At 38.2% G+C, this 18,389-nt stretch overlaps 1 long non-coding RNA gene across 1 annotated transcript; it reads left to right on the top strand.

Annotated features, from left to right (window-relative positions):
- Positions 1 to 14,395: 14,395 nt before the first annotated feature.
- Positions 14,396 to 17,791, top strand: LOC145416507 (uncharacterized). The gene is made up of 4 exons (XR_013900283.1): positions 14,396 to 14,580; positions 15,045 to 15,341; positions 16,067 to 16,173; positions 17,720 to 17,791. It is a non-coding gene; the product is annotated as an uncharacterized LOC145416507 (long non-coding RNA).
- The last annotated feature ends 598 nt before the right edge of the window (positions 17,792 to 18,389 follow it).

The raw sequence follows: 18,389 nt of genomic DNA, 5'->3' as shown, positions 1-18,389 counted from the left end.
TGAGTCAGAGTTAGGACCGGTAGATAGATGGGACTTCACGACCCCGAGGGTGTAAGAGAGGATACGGTACTCCTCGGGGCCGGTTACAGCCTGGAGGGACCCCCGGCGCAACTCTGTGAAAGAGAGCAATGCCCGCCGATAGTCCCCTCTGGCATACTCAAGCTCGCCAGCTTCCTCTGGTGCAGAGCCCTCATAATGACGCAGCTGGTCCTCCAAGATCTCGAGGCCCAGCTGGGGGAGGGAGGCAAAGTCATCCCAAGATAACTGTCGGCCCGAGCTTGTGGGCTGTAGACTCGCCGATGCCTGGCTCTCTGGTGGAGGACTGGTCACAGGAGGCGGCGCCACTGAAGTCACAAGGTCGTCGGGAGCAGCAACAGCAGGTGGCGAGGAGAGTGTGACATCCCCCACCTCCATGGGCACCTCAGGGAGTGGCCGAGAGGCAGACTGACGGGAGACGGCACGCCCCGACAGCTGGATCCTTGTCGGGGGAGTAGAGGGCTGCAGCTGCAGTACCCTCGGAACCAGGGAGGTGGGGGTTGCAGATGACCCAGAACGACGCTTAGGAGCTCTCCTCCCAGGCCTCCTCCTCACCACGGGTGTGGAGGAAAAAGAATCGGGAATGGAGATGGCGGGGAGCCCGTTGGCCCGGAAGATGGCAGGCAGGCGCTGGGCTAAAACTGCCAAATCTCCTCCCGAGAAGGCCTTGGCAACCTCCACACACATGGTGATGATGGTCGAGTGAGAGGAGGCAGGAGTAGTAAGTAGAGGCTGACGCTGACGACGATCACGAGGAAGGGCGTGGGGAGAGCCCCGCACTGCCTGGCCTGCAGGGCCGGGGACAGAAACAGCTACAGGGCCCTTGACATCCTCTCCGACAACAAACTCCACCTCCTCACCAGCAGCAACAGAGGGCACAGGGTGGACAGGGTTGGGGGCCACGATGGAGGACCGGTGGAGGAACACGTCCTTCCCTGTGTCCCGGCAAGTTACGAAGCCGTAACCCCTTCGAACGTGGTACCACTTAACCCGCCCAACAACCTTGTCTGCCATGGTTCTCCTCCCGTAGATGTTCTTCCTCAGGTCAGGAGCTGGTTAGAAAGTCTTGTTTCTGCCCTTGCGGTCGGAGGTGAACTCCCACTTCCCAGTTCAGCTGCTGGATCCGATTGCCGTCCCCAACCCCGCCGTCAGTCATCACCTCGTTGGCGGGAAAATTCGAATCACAGAGGCTCGTTCCGTTGCTTCGGGGGTTTTGGCGGGAAATTTCGAATCGTATGAGGCGTTTTGGCGCGAAAATTCAAATCATATAAGCTCGTTTCGTTGGTTCAGGGTTTTGGCGGAAGTATTTATCATATTAGGTCGTTTCGAAAAAAAAAAAGGAATATATTTTGGGATTTTGCCTTCCTAACACCTTTTCCTAAGTGATTTACTTTGTTTATTACACCTTACTTTCCTCTTCTGTGTTACATAAATCCTTCCATTATCGCCTAACACCTTTTCCTAAGTGATTTATTTTGCTTATTACACCTTACTTTCCTCTTCTTTGTTACGTAAATCCTTCCAATATCGCCTAACACCTTTTCCCAGGTGATTTGTTTATTACACCTTACTGTCCTGTGTTACAAAAATCCTTCCAATATCACCTAACACCTTTTCCTGTGTGATTTATTTCATTACACCTTACCGTCCTCTTCTGTGTTATATAAAACCTTCCAATATCACCTAACACCTTCTCCTAAGTGATTTATTTTGTTTATTACACCTTACTGTCCTCTTCTGTGTTTCACAAATCCTTCCAGTATCGCCTAACACCTTTTCCTAAGTGATTTGTTTATTATACCTTACTGTCCTCTTCTGTTACATAAATCCTTCCAATATCGCCTAACACCTTTTCCTAAGTGATTTGTTTTGTTTATTACACCTTACTGTCCTCTTCAGTGTTACATAAATCCTTCCAATATCGCCTAACACCTTTTCCTAAATGATTTATTTTGTTTATTATACCTTACTGTCCTCTTCTGTGTTACATAAATCCTTCCAATATCGCCATACTCTGCATAAATAACATACAAAAGGGTATTAACCAGCTATATCCAAAAATAAATCGCTAAGGAAGAGGTGTTAGGGAGCTTCTTTACCTGATACATGCTCGGTAGCCCCCCCCCCAATCTCTCTCTCTCTCTCTCTCTCTCTCTCTCTCTGCATAAATAACGTACAAAAGGATATTAACCAGCCATATCCAAAAATAAATCGCTAAGGAAGATGTGTTAGGGAGACATTGAACCTCAGATTTTATGAATTTTGAACTTAACGACCGCATTTTAAATGATGTAGGTTCGTTACAAATGATCTTTAGCGATTTAGTTTGAAGTTTACACCTTGTCATTCTTTAGTAATTTTTATGGAGAGAGAGAGAGAGAGAGAGAGAGAGAGAGAGAGAGAGAGAGAGAGAGAGAGAGAATGGAGTTAAATCGAGAATAAATCAGTACAGCAGAGGCGTTGCGTATCGTCTTTTATAGTGCCACTTAAGTGTAGTTTTTAAATGAATCTCCTTGGTTTCTAGTCGAATTTCACATACACAGAATGAGTCGCTACAGAGCAGGTTTTACGAAGCCTCATACAACTCGCCATCATCAGTTTTGAGATAGCAATGAATCTCCTTGGTATCTAGTCGAATTTCACTAATACACAATGAGTCGCTACAGAACATTTGTTACGAAGCCTCATACAACTCGCCAGCATCAGTTTTGAGATAGGAATGAATCTCCTTGGTTTCTAGTCGATTTTCAGTTTAATATGCAGAATAAATCGCTGCAGAGCAGGTTTTACGAATCCCCACACAACTCGCCAGCATCAGTTTTGAGATAGGAATGAATCTCCTTGGTTTCTAGTCAATTTTCACTTTAATATGCAGAATAAATTGCTGCAGAGCAGGTTTTACGAAGCCTCATACAATTCGCCAGGATCAATTTTGAGATAGGAATGAGTCACCTAGGTTTCTAGTCGAGTTTCGCTAATATACAGAATAAATCGCTACAGAACAGGTTTTACGAAGCTTCCAAACCACCTTGTGTACCAGATATGATGCTAGTCACGAAGAAGTGCTATGGAGAAATATAATAGCTATGAGAATGAGTCTCCTTGGTTACTAGTCAAATCAACCCTCCATGTTTAATACACTTGGCCATGAGTCTTCTTGATTACTAGTAAAATCATTCCTCCAATCTGACCACGTGCCCATGATGATGCTAGTCACGAAGAAGTGCTGTGGAGGAATATAATAACTATGAGGAATGAGTCTCCTTGGTTCAAATCAACCCTCCAATCTGACTACACTGGGCCATGAGTCTCCTTGGTTACTAGTCAAATCAAACCTCCAATCTGTCTAAAAAAGGGGTCATGGATTTTTTGGTAGGTAGGTAGATAGGTAGGTTGGTAAGTAGGTAGGTAGATAGATAGACAGGTAGGTTAGTAAGTAGGTACGTAGGTAGATAAATAGATAAGAGGTAGATATAGGTAGGTTGTTAAGTAGGTAGGTAGATAGATAGGTTGGTAGATAAGTAGGTAAGTAGGCAGACAGGTATGTATGTAGATAGATATAGAGGTAGGTTGGTTGGTAGTAGGTAAGTAGATAAAGATGGATAGAGGTAGGTAGGTTGGTTGGTAGGCAGATAGATAGAATGGCATGTAGGTAGATAGATATAGAGGTAGGTAGGTTGGTAGTAGGTAGGTAGGTAGATTACCTCTCCAGGTACCTAGGTCGATTGGCAGATAGATAAATATTGTTAGATTTGTGTAGATAGAAAATAACGTTGGATTGTACTTCATAGAAACCTCATATTTAGCAATTATTCTTTATATATCATCTTGGTTTAATAATCATTAAATATTTTATCTCTTAAATGTATGGCAGAATAATTAACGTAAAATAAGCGTAATGGCAGAATAATTAGTGTAAAATATGCATAAGATATTTTTTCAAACAATTACGGTACTTATTATGCATACGATTGCTAAATGAAGGGAAGAAATTCGTTTATAGTCATTTTATCGTAGTCATTTCTTAGTTATGGTGTCCTGTGGTGCAAGGAAATGATTTATAGCGATTTATTTTATAGCTAGAAAGCAGAGAAAGCAGTATGGAATAAAAATAAAGTATTTTTAAGGAAATGATGGTGAAGTGGTGTGGAATGTGGTTGAGAAGAGTTTATTAATGATCGGAATTTGCTATCATTTGTTGTTTATTATCATTTATACGTCATCCTGGTGCTATTAAATGACCAGTAATTATTTAACTGATAATTAGAAAGAAGAATAGGAAGCTGAAAAAGCATAAATAAAAAAAATATCGATGGTGTTTCAAATTTGGATCGTGCGTCTGACAGTTAGACTCTCATATTTTATTATTTATCATCATTATTCTTAGCTCTGTGTAATGTTGGTGGGATTAAATTTTATCGCTTAAATAAATGACAGAATAATTAGCGTAAAATAAGCTTAAGATATTTTTTCAAACAGTTACGGTACTGATTATGCTTCCGATTGTTTGCTGATTCAGGGAAGAAATTCGTTTATAGTCATTTATCGTAGTTATTTCTTAGTTATGGTGCCCTGTGGTGCAAGGAAATGATTCATAGCGATTTATTTTATAACTAGAAGGCAGGGAAAGCAGTATGGAATAAAAATAAAGATTTTTTTAAAGGAAATGATGGTGAAATGGTGTGGAATGTGGTTGAGAAAAGCTTGTTAATGATCGGAATTTGTTATCAGTTGTTGGTTATTGTTATTTATACGTCATCCTGGTGCTACTAAATGACCAGTAATTATTTAACTGATAATTAGAAAGAAGAATAGGAAGCTGAAAAAGCATAAATGATAAAATATCGATGGTATTTCAAATTCGATCGTACGTCTGGCGGTTAGAATCTCACATTTATCATCGTTATTTTAGCTATATGTCATGGTGGTGGGATTAAATGACGAATAATTATTTAACTGATTATTAGAATTAATTAACTAATTTGAAAGCAGAAAAAGTAGTATAAAAGAAGAACATAGCATTGTTCTTCTCAAATTTGAATCCTACGCCTGGCAGTTAGAATCTCGTATTTATCATCGTTATTCTTGGCTAATATGTGATGTTGGTGGGATTAAATAACGAGTAATTATTTAATTGATAATTATAAAGCAGAAATAAAGGTCTATAAAAAGAATATGGCGTTTTTTCTCAAGTTTTAATCGTACGTCTGGCAGATCGTTGGTGCCGGAGGCTGTAGAACGCTGCCGGGAGTGCCGGCTCCTCAGTCCCTCCTCTACTCTAGGCGAGGGGGGGCGATGCGTCGTGACTCGCTTTGTAAGGTAAGTTTTTCCTCGATTTATTATATACCCAGATAAAAAAAAGTTAATATAGAACCGTTTAATGATATTGAGGTTAGAATTAAAGAAGTGGAGGGTTATTCTGAGGTATTTTTGGCGAATTATGCAGCGTTCATCTCTCGATTTCCAATATGGCGTAAAAATACCCCTGAATTCTCACTTCGATTTTCTTCCCATTTCCCCTTTCGCAGTTATTTTTGAATTTTGAAGGGCACCATGGTAGTGGAGAGGTTACTTTAGGGTATATTTGACGTCTCTAGTATGAATAAATAACTTTTAAGAATGAAATAAGACAAAATGATCGGAGTGAAAGGGACTGCTTGTGTAGGGTCCGTAGCGCCCTAAATGTCGGTAGTCATTTATTTTATCCATATTTTGTGCCGTTTTGTATCATTTTAAGTAATTTTTGCATAGTTTAAAGCTTATGCCCCACTGAGGATATGTAATGCAGAGTAAGTCGCTAAAGTAAAGTTGCTAGGATGCCATTCACCCCTAAAGGTCCATATATATATATATTTTTTTCTGGTCATCTGCTGACTGATTTTGAAGTCAGGATTTTTCATAGACTATAGTATATGTTTTGAAAGTCAGTAATTTCATTTTATGGATATTTTGAGATTGCATTTTTCTGGAGAGGCCTTTTCAGTATGGATTTTGATTTGCCCTTTTTTAATCAGTTTTTTGGCTGATTTTGTACCTATTGATTTTTTGAAGTTAGGAATTTTCATGGATTAAAGTACTTTTTACATTTTTCTGGAGGGGCGGGCCTTTTCAGCATGGATTTTTTGATTTGCATTTTTTTCATGTCTGCAATTTTTAGGATAGATATTTTGAGATGTACTTTAGATTTTAGGATAATTTTGAGATTGCACTTTTCGTCTTTTTTTATTGCAATTTTTTCATGTTTCTTACGGATATTTTGAGATTGCATTTTTTAAATGTTTTCTTTCATGGATATTTTGAGTTGCACGTTTTTGTTTTTAATGGATATTTTGAGATTTGTAATTTTTTTTTTTCACTCATTTTTTTCATTGTTTTGCACTTTTTTCATCTTTGTATGGATATTTCGAGATTGCACTTTTTTCATGTTTTGTTTCTGATGGATTTTTTTGATAGTTGTGCTTTTAATGTCCTTTTTTTTATGGATATTGAGATTTGCTTTTTTCCTGTTTGTAAATGCAGTTTATCAGAAAGATATTTTTTTCTGATTTAACATGGACAGGCAAAAAATGTACAAGGTTTAGACTATGGCATTTTCGTTATTATATTTTTTTCAGATAACCTAAACTTTGACTTAAAAATAATTTGCATCGAAAGTACCATAGAAATATTTTTTTCTGATTTAATGGAGACAAAGAATGTACAAGGTTGACTATGGCATTTTCTACTATTTACAAACCATACGTGCTCCCTACGTGTCAAGTGGGTTTGTGGAGGGTTAGTGCCCCTCCCTGTAAAACAAGTAACTGCGTCAAATGGCCACCCTGTACGGGATTATGGTGTCTGGCAATAGTTAGATTTAATTTTTTACTCAAAGATAACGTAACCTAACCTTTGACTTGAGAATAATTTACGACGAATGTGATATAGAACTGTTGTAAGTTGAAATGGAAAATGAATGATATTTTAAAGACTATGGCATATTCAAATTTTTTTTTACTAGAAGATAACCTAATGTAACCTTTGACTTAAGAATAATTTACGAAGAAAGTGACATAGAAGTCGTACGGAAGTGATTGGAACACAAATGATTTAAAATCTATGGTATATTCAGATTTTATTTTACTTTAAGATAACGTAACCTAACCTTTGACTTAAGAATAATTTAAGAAAGTGCCATAGTGTCATAAGGAAGTGGTTAGGAATACAAAATGAATGATTTAAAGACTAGGCCTATGTCATATTCGTCAAATTTTTACTCTACAACTTAACCTAACCTAAGCATTTACGATGAAAGAGCGATAGAACAGTCATAAGGAAGTGATTGGAACACTAATCTGATATTTTAATGACTATGGTATATTCAAATTTTTTTTTACTCGTAAGTTAACGTAACCTAACCTTTGACTTAAGAACAGTTTACAACAAAAGTGAGAACTGTCGTAAATTGAAATGTAAAATGAGTCTGAATTTTAAGATAGGGCATATTCAGATTTTTTCTTAAAGATAACGTAACCTAACCTTTGACTTAAGAATTCACGACGAAAGTGCCACAGAACTGTCGTAAGGTGAAATAGTGGGTGATTTATTTTTACTTGAAGATAACCTAACCAAACCTTTGACTTAAGAATTAATGACGAAAGTGCCAGAGGACGGTTGTAAGTTGAAATGTAAAATGAGTCTGATTTTTTTTTTTAGCTGAGACATTTATTCCTTTACGACACGAGCTAATTTCACCCGTCAGCTCCTCTAACCCAAAATTCCCCTAAAATCAGTTGTATGGGAGCAATAAATACTTAAACCTAAAAAATGTGTTGGTCAAAATAATTGTATTATAAGTGGCTATATGAAAGCCAGATTAATTTTCTTACAACCAAAGGATATTAGAATCACATATAGCCTCTTAATCTAACCCAAAATTCCCCCAAAATCAATTGTATGAGCAATGAATCACTTAAATATTTGTTGGGTCAAAATAATCTTGTTTTAAAAGCGGCTGTATGAAAGAGATTAATTTCCTCAGAACCAAAGCAAATTAGATTCACATTATCACCTCGTAATGTACCCAAAATTCCCCAAAAATCAATTATATGAGCAATAAATCACTTACCGGTAAACCTAAATATTTGTTGGTCAAAATAATCGTATCTTTCAAAGCTGCAATATGAAAGAGATTTATTCTTTTATAGCCTCTTAATCTAACCCAAAATTCCTCTAAAATCAGTTGTATGAAAGCAATTAATCACTTAAACTAAAAAATTTGTATGTGAAAATAATCGTATTGTTTATAAGTGAGTATGAGACTGATTTCCTCACAGCCAGAGCAAATTAGATTCACATATATCCACTTAATCTAACCCAAAATTGCCCTAAAATCAATTGTATGAGCAATAAATCACTTAAACCTAAAAATGTTGGTCAATAGTGTTTTTGAGGCTATATGAAAGATTTATTTCTTCAGCCAAAGCAAATTAGAATCAAGTAGCTTCTCTTAATATAACTCAAAACTCCACCAAAATCAGTTGTAAGAGAGCATTAAACCACTTTAAAAAATCTTGGTCACAATAATCGTATCTTAGAGCGGCTATACGAAAGATTTCCTCACAACCAAAGCAAATTAGATTCACATACCTCCTCTTGCTCTAACCCAAAATTCCCCTAAAATCAATGAGAGCAATAAATCACTTAAATATTTGCTGGTCAAAATAATCGTATTTTTAAAAGCGACTGAGATTTACTTCCTCACAACCAAAGGATATTAGATTCACATATATTCTCATAATCTAACCCAAAATTCCCCCAGAATCAATTATATGAGAGCAATAAATACTTAAACCTAAATACTGTATTTGTTAAAAATAATCGTATTGTTTATAAAAGTGGCTATGAAACAGATTAATTTCCTCAGCCAAAGCAAATTAGATTCACATATATCCTCATCTAACTCCAAATTCCCCCAAAATCAATTGTTTGAGCAATAAATACTTAAATTTAAATATTTGTTGGTTAAAATAATCGTATTTTTAAAAGTGGCTGTATAAAAGACAGTAATTTCCTCAACCAAAGCAGATCAGAGTACATTTTTACAAGTAGCCAATACAACTCCAGGTTCTGCATTATATTTTTCTGGACCTAACCTCACCTCACCTCTTGCTGTGGAATGCTTACCTTAGAGTTAGGTGTCATACTATGCGTTCACAGTTGTCTGTCTATTGCCAGACGCTATAATCCCGTAAGGGGTGGCCATTTGACTGAGTTATTTGTTTTACGGGGAGGGGCACTAACCCTTCACTAACCCACTTGACACGTAGTTCATAATACAGTATATGTATCCCTGAACCACATTTTGGAAACGTTCAACATAATACCCAAATTAGCTTCACATTATCGCCTCTTAATCTAACCCAAAATTCTCCCAAAATCAGCTGTATAAGAGCAATAAATCACTTAAACGTAAATATTTGTATGTCAGAATAATCGTATTGTTATAAAAGTGGCTGTATGAAAGACATTAATTTCCTCACAACAAAGCAAATTAGAATCACATATCCTCTTAATCTAACCCAAAATCAGTTATATGAGAGCAATAAATCACTTAAACTTAAAAATGTGTTGGTCAAAATAACCGTATTGTTATAAAAGTGGCTATATGAAAGGCATTTATTTTCTCACAACTAAATCACATTAGGGTACATTTTTACAAGTTGCCAGTACACCCCTAGGTTCTGCAGTATATTTTTCTGGACCTAACCTAACCTAATCTGCTGCAGTGGAATGCTTACCGAAGACACTTGTTGACACGTTCGTAGTACAGTATATGTATCCCTGAACCGCATACTGGCAACGTGGAAAAAATACCCCAATTAGATTCACATTAGCTCCTCTTATTGTAACCCAAAATTCCCCTACAATCCATTGTATGAGAATAAATCACTAAATTTGTCAAGCACTCGACTCCCAAAGATAACCCATTGTTTGATGGGTAGAGAGTGGAATTATACATAGAGGGGGAGACTGGGGATGAGATGGAGGGATGGAGTGGAGAGATATGAGAAAGGAGTGAGAGCTGGGAGCAGGGCAGTGAAATGGCAGGGGACAGGGTTATATGGTGATTTGTTTGTGGCCACCCCTTAACGGAATTAAAGCTTCTGGTAATAGGTATACAGCTACTGGTAGATGGATGGAGATAGATGCAACAATCGATTAACATGAATGATGCTAGTCACGAAGAAGTGCTATGGAAACAGGTATTGCATTTTACTGTTAACAATGATCGTATTGTATTTTATAGCAACAATAATGGTATTTTATAGTTACCGTACAATAATCGTATCATTTTAGATGCAATAATCGTCTCATCAGCCCACTAAAGCCGGTATAAAAAAGGTGGATGTGGGTGTGGGAGAAACTAGCTATTATTATTATTATTTTTATATTATCATTATCATCATCATCATCATCATCAGGGCTCTTGCTAATTGCCGATGGTTGGGATGAATTTAGCTGCTAAGATTTCAGATGTACGAGTCATATAAATTTTTAGCAGCCAAACTGACTACGAGGCGAAATATTTACCAGCAATAAAATGAAAATATTTATTTAGTTACACATTGTGATGATCAGAATGATGAGGTTTTAAACATTGACAGTACCAACAACGAAAGACTTAATAATCGACCACAACGTTCTGCTTTGTACATTCAAGTGAGATGTACTTATTTTGCACTTTACTGGGTTTTGAAGTGGGTGTATTTTATCCTCCCAACTTGTATGTAAAATTTATTTGCCGAAGGGAAAAAATACTTATATTTCCCAGCTGTGGCACGCCAAACAACAGCCTTGATGATGATGATTATTATTACAGTATTATTATTATTAAAGTACTGTACATCCCATGAAATTAGGTGTCGGATAGACTATATATTTTTTTATTATTACTAGAGATGTTGGTTCTTGTGGTGATTTTAATTTTTTTTATTTTTGGTTTCTTACAAGACATGATTTTTTATATATTTTTTTTTTTTTTTTTTACTAGAGATGATTTTTTGGTTGATTATTTTTTTATTTGATATTTATTTTTGATTTTTTTACTACAGATGATTTTTTGATTATTTTTTTATTTTTGATTTTTTTACTATAGATTTTTTTTTTCCTTTCAGCATTTTTTTTATATTTAAACTATAGATGATTTTTTGGTGGTGGTGGTGGTGGTGGTGATGATGTTTTTTTTTCTGCCTTTCAGTGTAGTCCCCGGGCCCACCAAGGCGGGTGTGGGTGCGGGGCCTCTCACCCTTGTGTTTATCCTCGGGGCGGGGCTGGGCATCCCCCTGACAAGGCCGACCTCGACTGGCTTCCCGAAAGTTGCATGACCTGCGGACTTGATCGGAGGAGGAGAAGGAGGGGTCAGTCCAATGCAGCGGTGGCTAGTACGGGGCGTAGTTGACGCGGTAGTTGGGGTCCCTGGTTTCCGCAGAGAGGCCCTGAGGACACACAACGTCCGACTCGTCCCCTGGTACGTATACTCGTTCCCTCTCGCCCCACTTAAGCCTCCTCTGCCTGTCAACCTGCCCTTTCTCTGCCTCCCTAGTCTGATTTTATGCTATGAAGTGCTTGAATTAGTGGGATGTGAGAGCCTACCTCCACCTCATTCAATCCAAGATGTCGTCATAGCCGCACATGCACGCGTAGGTGCATGTGTACGCGCTGCATGGATGTGTGCACCTTCACGTGTACACATCATGCGATAAAATCAACAGGGAGCATGGAGATTGGGCGGTGCGACGCTCTATGGCCGGAGAGTTTAATTTCTTTCTTCAACCACCTTCCTTTTTTTTCCTAAGTCTTTTCGTGGTCTGTATTATATACAAATTTTCTCTCCATCTCATCACCCTGTCGCTCTGTCAGTCTATCTATTGCTTTCCCTACTACATCTGTCTGAATTAACCCATTCTCTCCCCATGGTGTGGTTTTAGATAGGGGTCGGGTGGGGGGAGGGGGGTGTGGGTATAGTTACTAGGCTTATGGGGAATGGGATAGGACTGGCTCAGATAGATAGATAAAATTTAGATAGATATACTGGTCTGTTGGAGTTCTGGTTTGTGGTCTTGGTCGCTTTGGTCTCAGGTCTCAAGCCTTCGGTCTACAGTCTACATCTACAGCTTCATCTACTGGTATACTCATGTTGGTAATTGGTCTATACATTAAGGTATGAGTATGCTTTTACCACTACAGTATATTTCCCTTATGTTTACTGGTCCTATCATTTTATTTTTACTACACCATATTAAGTATTTTTATTACAGTATGCTCATCTTTTTACTACAGGATACTTGTCACTTAAGTACCCATATTTTCATTTAAGTACTGATATTTTCACTTAAGTACCCATATTTTCATTTAAGTACTTATATTTTCACTTAAGTACCCATATTTTCACTTAAGTACTGATTTTCACTATAGTATACTTATATTTTTCACTTCAGTATACTACTTATATTTTTCACTTCAGTATACCCATATTTTTAAAAATACTGTTTATATATATCCCATCTACTGCAAACTTATTTATACACTATCATGTACTTATATGCTATTTCAGATGTTGTTATATTTGCCAGTATACCAGCTGAGTACTGTAATTCTAAGTATTTTGAGTACAGTAATTACTATAACTTTGCCATGTACAAAATTTTGAGTACTGTAATTGTTTTGAGTTAATTTATGTACAGAATTTTTGAGTACTGTTAAATAGTACTAAATTATTGAGTTCTGTTTTGTGTACTAAATTTGAGTACTGTAATGAAGTACATTTTTGAGTACGGGTAAAAGTACTAAGCTTTTTATTTCTGCGTTATGTACTTTATTTTTGAGTACTGTGAAGAAATACTTAAGTTTTGAGTACTATTGAAAAGTACTATTTTTCTGAGTACAGTGAAAAGTACTAAATCTTTGAGTAAAAAAAAGGACTGTATATTGAGGTACTATAATTTTGAGTACTGTCACTTAAGTACAAAATTGAGTACTGTAATATTGTACTGGTATTAGCAACTCAAATTATTTTAAGTAAATTAAATTCAAATTATCGTAAAGTAACAAATTTTAACTTAACATAAGATTCATTTTATTAAAGCAATGATTATTATTATTATTATTATTATTATTTTGCTATTAACAGTAATTATATAAAGAAAAAATGGTTTTAAGTTCAAATTTTAATCGATAATTTGAATTCACTTATAATTTAATGTATATAGATTTAAGAACTATCATAGAGAATAGTAAGGATGCTAGACACCATACATAGTTGTGGTGTCAAGAATAGTCATAGTGAAGGAAGGATAGTCAGTAGTCATGATATAAACACCATACATAGTTGTGGTGTCAGGATAGTGAAGGATAGTCAAGAATAGTCACAATATAGACACCATACATAGTTGTGGTGTCAGGATAGTCAAGAATAGGCACCATACATAGTTGTGGTGTCATGAAATAGTACAGAGAGGAGAGAGGATAGTCAAGAGGAGTTAACAGAAATCACAGTAGGCACCATACATAGTTGTGATGTCAAAATAGAACAGAGGAGAAAGGGTAGTTACAGAAGTGAAGGATAGTCAACAATAGGCAACGTACATAGTTGTGGTGTCGTTAAATGGTCAGTAGTAGTCATGGTAGCCCCAGGATAGTCAAGAATAGTCCCAGATAGTCCAGGATACAGGCACTATCATAGGTACAGTTGGGCTGCCATTACAAGGAGGCTTTTGTGATGGTAGAACAACTGTATTATCAATGGTTCGCTGTATTCGTTTTGTATTTACAGGAAGACGACGACGGCTGCAACAAAGCCTGGGTACAAAGCTGGAGAGGGATAGAGCAGGGGGATTGTGGAGACTGGGTGAGTAACCATCCACTCACTTGATGTAGCTAATTTTTTTATTTACTGATATTTATTTTTTATATATAGGAATAATTGACACCTGTAATGTTCACTAATTTGATTTTTAGGGTGACTTGGCAAAATTGTAATCTGTTGCCATCCATTCATATAATGTAGCTATTTCACTTGGAGTGAAAATTGAGGCATGTAACTATCCACTCATTTAATGTCATTTCATACTTTTTGTCTGAGGGAAAATTGGGTTGCCATCCACTCATATAATGGAGTATTTTTTTGAGAACTGATAATTTGTAACTATCCATTCATTTGATGTAGCTGTATCTGAGGGAAAGAAATAATTGATGAGTTAGTATACTAATAATAATAATAATAAAGTTGCTTCATTACAGCATAGGGGTCCCAGACGTTGCAGTACGCCCGGAGAAAAAAAGAAAAAAAAGAAGAAAAAAAAAGCCCGAGTTTCGATACTGGAAGTCTTCTTTGTCTCATGAATGCCCAAGAGTTGCGGGGTTCATGAAGGGGGCGCGGGAAGCCTAGGAGTGTCGACAGTGAACTCTGGGATTGGGCAAGGCTGCAACAAGAGGAATTCCCTGGGTTGTTTTTGAGGGGAAGTTCCTGTGCCTGGGACCTTGTTTGTGGCTGGTTTTTTGAAGGTGGGTTGAGTGGCGTACACTTATTCATAGCTAAGAAAGTTTTTATTCGTAGCTAAGAAAACTTTTATTCATGGCTAAGTAAAGTATTATTCGTAGCAAAGAAAATTAAACTTCGTGGCTAAGAGAATATATATATATATTGGTTCATAGATAAGAAAATATACTTTGTTCATAGCTAAGAAAATATTACTTCGTAGCTAAGAAAATCAAACTTCTTAGCTAAGAATTTATATATTTGGTTGATAAAAGAATATACTTTTTTCATAGGTAAGAAATTTTTAACTTCGTAGCAGAGAATTATATAATTGTGGTATATGTTATTTGTAGTATAGGTGTTATGATTCGAGGTATGTGTGTTAGATGTGGTATAGATATCATTTGTGGTAGTGTTAATTTCCTGTTTTTTCCTTTTAGTGTAGCATTTCTTGTGTTGGTTGTGGTGTTAATTATTTTTTTCCTTTTAGTGTGGCCACAGGTGCGGGGCCGCCCAACCCTCGCGTGATCCGAGGGGCATGGCCAGACACCCTTGCTCCATTTCGACCCCATAGCTGGCTGCCCAATGACTGTATGACCTGGGACTAAAGGGTGGAGAAGGTGGGAGGCTGTAGGTGCGGTTAGTCAATCCAGCGGCGGTCGGGTAGCGGAGTTCGGGTGGTGGAGACTAGAGGACTGAGTCATGCGGGGCACTCCCAATAACCCTGGAGGCCCGCCACTTCGCCAGCCAGCGCCAGTCGTTGAAGCGTCGGTGGCGGATAAACAAGGTGGGTTTGAAGAATGTGGTTTGACCATGTGGATGGAAGAGACGATGATGAGTGTGTGAGTGAGGAGTTGAGAGGGAGGGGGAGGCCAAGGATGAGATGGAGGGATGGAGTTGAGAGGTATATGAGAGAGTGGGAGGGTAGTGAAATGGGGGGGGACAGGGTGACATGGAGGCGATTTGTTTGTGGTCACCCCATATGGGATTAACCTGTGGATTGCAAGCCACAGCTCAGGCTGGGTAGTGTTGCGTTGCAAGCCACAGCATAGGCCGTGCTGGCTGTGCATCACCACTAACTACTCCATCCCAATGCAAACTTAAGCTTGGTGCTACACAAAGATGGAGAGATTTTTTTTCACCCAATGATGCCCTGAATGTTTATCAAGTTTATAAAAAAAAAAGAAAAAAATACTCCCCTATGTAAAGTTACACATGGCCCTATGCACAAAAATATTTTTTGTGCACCACGGGGTGGGGGGAAAAAAAAGGTAATTGTGCAATCGACAGGTTAAGGCATCTGGCAATAGATATATGGAAAATAATGAAAACATAATAATTTGGCTCTACATCCATCTGTCAACTTTGTTTTCAAACCATTTTTTTTCCTACCTGATTTAATTACAAATAAAGAAATTATGGTAATTCTAGTCCTTTTTAGGTATCTATACCATACTGTCTAATGATTTTTTTATATATGTACAATTTTGGTTTTTATTTTTTGGTTTTCAGGGAGGTGGAAAAACCTGCCCCAAAAAAACATTGAAAGCAGCACATCTCCTGCAACTGAAAAATGGGTCTGTTACAGCAGGCCCAGACAGTACTTGCAACACTGTATGGTGAGTGATTTATTCTTATCGACTCACTTGTAGTTCTGCCTTAGGTGTCTGGCCTTTCCTCCCTTCCTCTTGTCTGGCCTTCATTCTTTCCTCATCCTTCTGCCTGTGGGTGACTTTACACTCCCTCTTCTGTCTTTCCTTCATTCTTTCCTCTTCCTTCTGCCTGTGAGTGACTCTACACTCCCTCTTCTGTCTGTCCTTCATTCTTTCCTCTTCCTTCTGCCTGTGGGCGACTGTACACCCCCCCTTCTGTCTTTCTTTCCTTCATTCTTTCCTCTTCCTTCTGCCTATGAGTGACTCTACACTCCCTCTTCTGTCTGTCCTTCATTCTTTCCTCTTCCTTCTGCCTGTGGGCGACTTTACACCCCCCCTTCTGTCTTTCTTTCCTTCATTCTTTCCTCTTCCTTCTGCCTGTGGGTGACTCTACACTCCCTCTTCTTTTGTTCCTTCATTCTTTCCTCTTCCTTTTGCCTATGGGTGACTTTACACTCCGTCATCTGTTTTTCCTTCATTCTTTCCTCTTCCTTCTGCCTATGGGTGACTTTACATTCCCTCATCTTTTTCTTTCCTTCATTCTTTCCACTTCCTTCTGCCTGTGGGTGACTCAACACTTCCTCTTCTTTTGTTCCTTCATTCTTTCGTCTTCCTTTTGCCTATGGGTGACTCTACACTGAGTGACAAGCCAAATGGTATACAGTAGACAGATATTTGGTGGTTCAGTGGTGAGATTTACCTCTGCTGACGAAGTTGGAAGATATATATACACCTGTGTTTGTGTTTCTTGTTTGTCCACACAGTATCTCCAGAAGTTCTCAGAAAATGTCAATAATATTTTATGGAAGGGTGATTGCGTTGTACAGGATGGAATTTAATGACTTGCTTGGAGTCCTGTATGTAAGGGCTAAGTATTTTCTAGTCCTGTCTTACACAAAACACATTAATTTTTCTTTTCAATAATAAATTGAGAAAAATTCCACATCTGCCTTCATGTATGTATATGTTTTTTAGTTCCATTGCTACCTAAATTGTATTTTGTTTTCCAGTTTTTGAAAAATTAAATATATTGAAACATTTTTTTATTGTAATTTTTTTGTGTAAAGAATTGTGTATATTTGATTATGACCACTACCACCATCTCCACCACTACTACCACAATCACTCACCACAACCACCTCCCTCTTACCTTCACCACCACCACCACCACCACCTTCTCCTGTCCCACCACCACCACCACCACCTTCTCCTGTCCCACCACCACCACCACCACCTTCTCCTGTCCCACCACCACCACCACCACCACCACCTTCTCCTGTCCCACCACCACCACCACCTTCTCCTGTCCCACCACCACCACCACCTTCTCCTGTCCCACCACCACCACCACCTTCTCCTGTCCCACCACCACCACCACCTTCTCCTGTCCCACCACCACCACCACCACCACCACCTTCTCCTGTCCCACCACCACTACCACCTCCCTCCCTCCTACCACAATCACCACCATTACCACACCACCACATCCTAACATCGTGTATCCCCATTCCAGATAAAGAACAAGAAGGGTGATAAGGAGAGAGTATCCAAAAAAATCCAGTGCAAAGAAAAACAAGGAGAGTGATGGCCAAGAATGAACACTACCCATGCTGATCAAGAATTTTCAAGATTTATTGCAAGAATTTTTCAAGACATGCAAGAATATTCAAGATTAATTTGCAAGAATTTTCAAGTTGCAAGAATTTCAATAAAAAATTGCAAGAATTTTCAAGTTGCAAGAATTTCAAAAAAAGTTGCAAGAGTTTTCAGTATTAAGAGATGTAAGAATTTTCATGATTAATTTTTCAAGAATTTTCAAGTTGCCAAGAATTTCCGAAAAATTGCAGAGAAGAAATAAATCACCCAGAGAAATTGTCCGAAGGTTTGGCTTTGAGGCATGGAGCTGATTGGAGATAGTGTGGTTGTGAGTATTTGTATTTATTTCTGTATCTACCCACACTTATCTACTTATCTACCCGCATACACTACCCACACAATCTACCCACCCACATCTACATCTTTCCACATACATACCTACCCACACCTACCAACATACATACATACATACCCACCCACATCTACATCTTTCCACACACATATATACTTACACCTACCAACATACTGTAGACTACCTACTTACCTACCAACATACACTACCTACTTACCTACCAACATACACTACC

This window comes from Coenobita brevimanus, chromosome 106 (genome assembly GCF_032717465.1).
Source record: "Coenobita brevimanus isolate Jiangsu-jjx chromosome 106, ASM3271746v2, whole genome shotgun sequence".
In the NCBI taxonomy this organism is placed as follows: Eukaryota; Metazoa; Arthropoda; class Malacostraca; order Decapoda; family Coenobitidae; genus Coenobita; species Coenobita brevimanus.
The sequence above is the reverse complement of the archived record's forward strand: the minus strand, read 5'-3'. Positions and strand labels throughout refer to the sequence as shown.